The sequence below is a fragment of the Apium graveolens genome, chromosome 6 (genome assembly GCF_009905375.1).
Source record: "Apium graveolens cultivar Ventura chromosome 6, ASM990537v1, whole genome shotgun sequence".
Classification (NCBI taxonomy): domain Eukaryota; kingdom Viridiplantae; phylum Streptophyta; class Magnoliopsida; order Apiales; family Apiaceae; genus Apium; species Apium graveolens.
Window position 1 is genome coordinate 286,042,971 of NC_133652.1, and position 6,861 is coordinate 286,049,831.

The following is a 6,861-nucleotide window of genomic DNA, read 5'->3' on the forward strand; positions in this document are numbered from 1 at the left end:
TCCTGCAATAAATTTTATAATACATGTACATGAATATCTCTAGCCGTAATTACATTTACTCAAGTAAATATTAACAAGTTTATATGAATTACATTTGGTCAGATGAATAATACAAGAGCTACTACATAGTTTCTACCAGACTACTACTACTATACGTTGTCAGATCATTGTATATGTCTTTGCATTGGTAGACAATACAATGCAGCAAAGATTGGCAATGGGACAGAAGCGAATACTGCCCCAAACTTTCCTGCAGGATCATTGTCAAAGCGCTTGACAAGTTATTAACAAACTGCACATAAAAAACAAAACCTATACATTTTGACATAAACAAAGAAGCTTACCCAGGATGGAAAAGAAGATCATAAAGCACGCAGATATCTGTACAACTCTTCGACTGCCCACTCGAGTTAATGCTAAAAGACCAGCATTCTCGCTGTAGACATAACAAACATTGACTAATAAATATATGATGCCCATGTTCAATCTTTATAAACATGGTTATCCATGAAAAAGGTTGTCAAATTGTGAGGCATCTTACATAGATACTGAAGATCCATTTCCAGTCCCAAATATCCCCAACAACAAAATTCCAATTCCCTGATAAAATTATAAAGCTTCTCGCATAAAAACGAGACTGTTCTCAGAGTCTTGTGATACTTTCGTACCATTCATCTCAATTTTTGTTGAATCAGCTACCATAGTCATTGTTGATAATATTTTTCCAACTTGTGCTTCAGAAGTAATTTACTTCCAACCCATTCTGATAATACTATTTCCCTGCTTTGTCAACTTGTATCCCTACAGAGTACAGAATGAGCAGCAAACACAATTCAAGTCAAGCTACATGAAGTTCTAATTTAGTTCTGAATTCAAAGATGGATCATTATAATCCATAGCCTGATACTTAATCTTTGTTCTCTCCGAATATCATTAAAGCAGACGATGATGGCTGTAAAAGCTGCAAGTCTCACCTTATGATTCGAAATATCTGTAGGCATATCAATATTCAAAAAGCACTTTAGAGGATATGTTTTACTTCTGACTTCAACCAAAATTGCACTTATTATGGGTAAGCAAGCCTCGGCAGAAAGTTTAAAGTCATTAGCAGTGCTCTTACCCCCCATCCTGGCAGTTGAGAACACAAATTGAATCAAGAAAAATAAAAACTGATCCCAAAGCAGTTGCAACATGCAATATATTGATGCATGTCTACATAGTGCATTTTGTAAGTTAATGTGTACCAGTCATAAGATATTGAGATAGAAGGTATCCCGTAGAAAAAGGCTTCTCGAGCACCTGCTACTGTTCTTGAGTATATGCTGTTATTCCAGTAACAGATTTGATTAGTTGTGTAGACTTAAGAGTTTATACTGCAGACTTAAGGTCACATACTATATAGACTACTTTTACTAAACAAAAAAGTGTTTCCTCAGACAGAGAGTTACTGACATGCGGTAACCAGAGTTGCAACCCATGTTTATGCCACTAATAACCTGTGACCAAAACAAACAAGAGTAAGCAACGAAAAACAATTTTTTTTTAAAAAAAGCAAGTGAATAAAGTTGTTAGTAAGTGCTCAGCTTGAGTCGTTACAAATAGGTAACATCTTAGGTTATAGCATGTACAAACATCAGCAACCAGAACGATATTTGAGCTTTAGCACGATTTACAACTAATGAGAATATCAGTTTACAAAGTTGATTTAGAATAGTTACCAGATCAGACACTACAGGAAAAAGAGTTCCGGAGATTCCCAGAGATGCACACTCTGCTGGAGTTCCTGGAATAGCAAAAAAAACAAGTAAACAATAATAAGAAAACACTTCTTATAAATCATTATCAATTAAAATTCCAAGATTAAATACTATAAACAATATATCTGGTCTTCATCTAGGCGTCACCATCAGTATGTTGTGTGAGTGCCAGAAGCACGCAAGTAATTTGTTGGCAAAGAAAAATGAAAGATAATATACATTTTATAATAATGTGAAATGAAAACAAACCAGAACTGCATAGGCTGTTGCTCCCTGAATTTCCACTTGCTTAACATGGACAGGATGCATCCAAGTAATGCTGTGACTAACAGCTGACCTTTCCCTGTAAAAGAATTATTAGATACAAGAAAAACAATCAAAATGTTTCTAATTAAACATTATCCCCCAGTCATGCACATTATTTAAGCACCATCCTCCTAAGAACTTAGTTTTTTCATTCTATTCCATCCTCATTTCATTCCCACCAAGTGAACACAACCTATGTGACTTACTTAATTCTATCACTGCTCCACTTACGGAAATGATTTAGAGTAACGATATATATTAACACAAAAACACGATATTCATGCTAGCCTTCGCTCTAACTTAACAATTAGCAATTCCACATTGTGGAGTTGGATAATACCTGAGACCGTACTTTGCAACTTAATTTGTATACCTTCCGTATTGCAATTGAAGCATAATTAAAACTCAAAACTTAACGTTTAAGTAAGTGTAAGCTTTTAAATCAAAAGAAAAACAAACCTACATTACATCTAAGCTTTTATGTTGGTTAAATTAATATACGATAATTGTTATTAATTATATGATAGAATCCATGTACCAGAAGCATTGGTAAAAATGGATTAAAAGTCGACGTACGTTTCAGGGGCACAGACAAGGACTTGATATTGATCTGTAGAGACTAGGCCTGAACCAGAGCTTGCAAGCCAGCACCATCAATACCATCATCGTTGGTTACCAAGATCGTAGGCCTAGCGTGATCATTTTCCATCTTAGTGAGAAAATTACAACTAGTGATTTGTGCCAGAGGCTCTCAGATAAGGACCAACTGATCATGGCACATATGTCTCTTTATAGAGCAGTAGCACAACTGGTCAGGAATTATACAGAATCATCAAAAACTGTTAAGCTACGCACTCTAATTCGGGGAGCCAACCGTAACCGACTCTCGAAAGCGTAAACATAGAAGTCATCAAAACAGAAGCAGTGGTCGTGTGATAGGGTTGCATCGAACTCATTTCAACCGGACAACTACAAAACACACACAAATATCATCACTGTGTAAATAATAAACGTAATAGCACAATATAAAAGGCAAGAGTTTGTGTAATAATTAGTACCTGAATAAAAGAGTGGAGACAGATGGCTTTCTGGTGGGCATACGAAAGGGAGGCGGAGAGGGGGCGGCTTTGGTTTTGGTAGCGGAAACAATTCTCAACAGTGCCATTATCCCCTTTAAAATCTTTCCCTCCTTCCTCATTTGCATTTGCATTGAGTGACCTGTTGGATTTCTTGAGTTCCTTTTCTCTCAAAAGCCTCTCCACATTAGTCCTCAAAAACCTCTCCAGATAACCTAATTGAACAAATTAAACCTAATTGAACAAATAAACCTAACTGAACAAATTAAACCTAATTGAACAAACAAACATAATTGAACAAACAAACCTATTCAGAAATTAGGGTTTCTCGTAGATGGGGTTTGATTAATTGAAGGTGTTCTTCAATTTGGGGTTTAATTGAGACCCTATATACCTGCAATCAACTGAAATGTTGTGTGTGTGAGATAGAGATGGAAGAGAGAGAGGGAGAGAAGCAGAGAGAGAGAAAGAGAACCAGAGAGAGAAGGGAGAGCTCAAAGAGAGAGAGAGAGCAGAGAGAGTGAGAGTGAGATAGAGAGAGACAGGAAAAAAAATTAGGGGAAAACTGGTTTTTGAAAAAACAAGCGTGATGTTTTGATTCTTTCTAAAGTTTGCATGCCTTGGTTGGAAAGAATATCATAACATTCAGAACGGAAAGTGGTGGTGAATTTATGCCTAAGGAATTCAATCGTTATTGCAAAGAAGATAGCATTACATGACACTTCTATGTACCATATTCACCCCAACAAAATAGGGTGATTGAAAGGCGCAATAGAACTTGATTTGAAATGTATCACTACGCCTAAATTGTATATTGTAACTTCCTACAAGCGTTGCTAAAGGCTAAAATCCTTTTATTATAGGTGCCAAAAAAATTATTGCTACGCTTTTTAGGGGTTGTAATTTTAGTCATTGGAAAATTACTCTATTACAACCTCAGCACACCCTATTGTAGTTCCTTGTTATCTGTTAGAAACAGGCTACTACAACATCAACCGGAGTTTCAATAGGAGTGTTTGAAAATTAGTAAAATATTGTGAGCTTCGCTGGTTGGACCCACACCCACATGTCGACCCTACTAGTGGGCCTAAAAGTAAAGCCAGCAAAAGTTTCAGACAACAATATTTAACATGACCTATTTGTTAGTTTGCAATCCCCAAAAATATAAAAAATAATCATTTCATTACCGAATCAAATTAAACACAAGCAACATTCATCAAATCGAAACGACTACACAATTACAATTGTATCTACTTTTATCCATAGTTCCAAATCAAGCACATCACATAAATTACATTCTTTGAAAAATTAAATGCCTTAATATTAAAGCCTTAATCTATAAGGAATTTCGAGGAACGGCTGTGAATAGTATTATAAAACAATTTCTCGTACATAGAAGTAACTCGTTTCCCTCTCAGCACTGTTAATATATTGAGAAACTTTGTAGAAATCCATGGTTCGGAAATCCCAAAATAACATCAAGTAGGAAATGTATCAGGTTTTTGTCACAAAAGGGTGAGTGACCAGCACCAGAAAATAAAAATTAGTGCAAGAAAAAATAGATTCTGATAAGAATCATTACAACAATTTAGACCGAGGCATCCATAACCAGTGCCTTAAAATCCTTGATCCATATATGGTTAGTGTGTTGTTCATACATTGCAATAACGAGCCCAACTCAGACCCATCAACATAATTACTCAAAGTTTGAAGTGGAATTGATAACCCTAAAACATTAAACTTAAAATATTTGTAAAAATTGGAATATTGACCTCATAAGGTTTCGTGTTGGCGGACATGTAAACTGCCTCAACAGACAAAGTTAAAACATCCTGATGGACTTTGACTTTTGTAGCTGCAACTATTACATTCTTAGTTTCAATTACTGGTGGTTCAACCATGAACCACCATTTTTTCCTTCAATTATATTAGTTCTTAGTTTAGTCTCAATCAAATTAATAATTACTAATAAAATTATTGAAACTAATAAACTATTATTAATCTATAATAAAATTATTTCAAGACTAAGTTCAAGCAATTAGCGATCCCTTTTTGGAAGTCAAAATTTACCCTCTTACAGACTATAGCAATAAACCAGTGTCAGTCACAACCTTATACTCTTTCAACATTTTCGATATTTCTTAGTACACATCTAGGGCTAGGTACACTAAATGCATATACAAAAACATCAATAAAAAAATCTAATCTTTGCTCAACATCAGTAATAATACTATATCCAATCTTGCACAACAAAAACCACACCAAATTCATTAATAAAAATACACCAACAATATTATACATGCTCAAAAAGTACAAATTTAAATTAGAAAATAGGGAGAGATCAAAGATTAATGTAAAGTAGAACTTGTGTTTGTAACTGGAGCAACACGGCTGATATGAATAGAAAATACATCCTAAAGACCCATTAAATGCCATATTAATTATGCTTGTGAATCTTGTCCAAAGCCCAATATAAACCAATTTGATCAAGGCGTGTTACAGACTAAAGACGGCCAAAGTCATCAAGGATTACAATCCAAGGTCGTCAAGGTCCATGAACACGAGCTGATCACGGACTAGGCCCAATACGGTGGAAAGAACAGAGACATGACTTCCAATATGGATACTAACTCCTACAAAAAGGGATCTAGAATCCCTTGTCTTACAAAAGTCCTAATTACCATCTACGTTGGAGACTTGTCTACCAAGTCTCCCAACACAAGTCTAACCCTGGACTAACCTCTATATAAAGGGATCTAACCCCCAACCTAGAATTATGTTTTTGGCTTGATTCTTTATAACACAGGGATACGTAGGCATCTTGCGAGTACAACCAGTCCCCACCGTGAGAATAACCATTAGAGATCGAAACTCGAAAACCCTACCATTGAATACTAACGAACCATAGTTTTTATTCCCCGACATTTAGCATCGTCTGTGGGAAAACAACAACCATGGTACTTACACGGCACAGGTACGACAATGGAACTGATGATCCCTTCCCATCACAAATAATCTCATGAATACTGGAGATACCCCCGCACTCAACCTATCCCACCACCAAAGAAGGAACCCCTGCAGGGGTACCTGGGATCCAACCTCAAGGGGCGAATCCTCCAACCCAAGATCCGCCCCTAGGGACAAATCCACCAGCTCCTCAAGGGACAAATCCCTAATTTCAACAACTACATGCAACAATAAACCCTCAACTCATTGGGTATGTGTACTCAATAATCGTGACCTCAGAGACCACCAACCCACCTTACGGGATACCTCTATACCCCGAGGTTGGAGGAAGAGGACCCTCTAATCGAGGCGAAGGACAAGGGAGGACGCCCCTATACACCCATGACTTTGCTCTCATCCCTGAGAGTCGATATTTCTCTATACCCTACTCCGCTAGAGACTCCGATTTGTTGGATGATAAAGTCGCTCCTAGGAGCAGGTGTGCTGGTAATGAGCCAATACCTAGTGGTTATCAACAGCCCAGGAGCACTGAAGGGATGATCCCCAAGCAGTACAAAAGAGTATCAGGGCTCATGACACTGAGATCCCAAAGCTGAAGCGTGATCTCGAGATGCACCAGAAACCAATACCTCCACCTGTGATAAGACCAAGGGACTTTCCTCCCTTTATAGACCTGGAAGGTCCAATGCCAAGACATAGGGTTTCGACCCCAAGGACTGATCCAAGTGATTTGATGCCCCTAGGAGATCTTGATG

General features: G+C 37.1%; 1 long non-coding RNA gene across 2 annotated transcripts; it reads right to left on the reverse strand.

Moving 5' to 3' along the window:
- Positions 1–212: 212 nt before the first annotated feature.
- On the reverse strand, positions 213–1,318 carry LOC141668384 (uncharacterized). Of its 2 annotated transcripts, XR_012553044.1 has the most exons (5): positions 1,245–1,318; positions 975–1,128; positions 669–801; positions 345–436; positions 213–250 (listed from the first exon to the last, which is right to left on the reverse strand). It is a non-coding gene; the product is annotated as an uncharacterized LOC141668384 (long non-coding RNA). The 2 variants fall into 2 exon arrangements; XR_012553043.1 differs by lacking the exon at positions 213–250 and having other exon boundaries at positions 275–436.
- Positions 1,319–6,861: the final 5,543 nt, after the last annotated feature.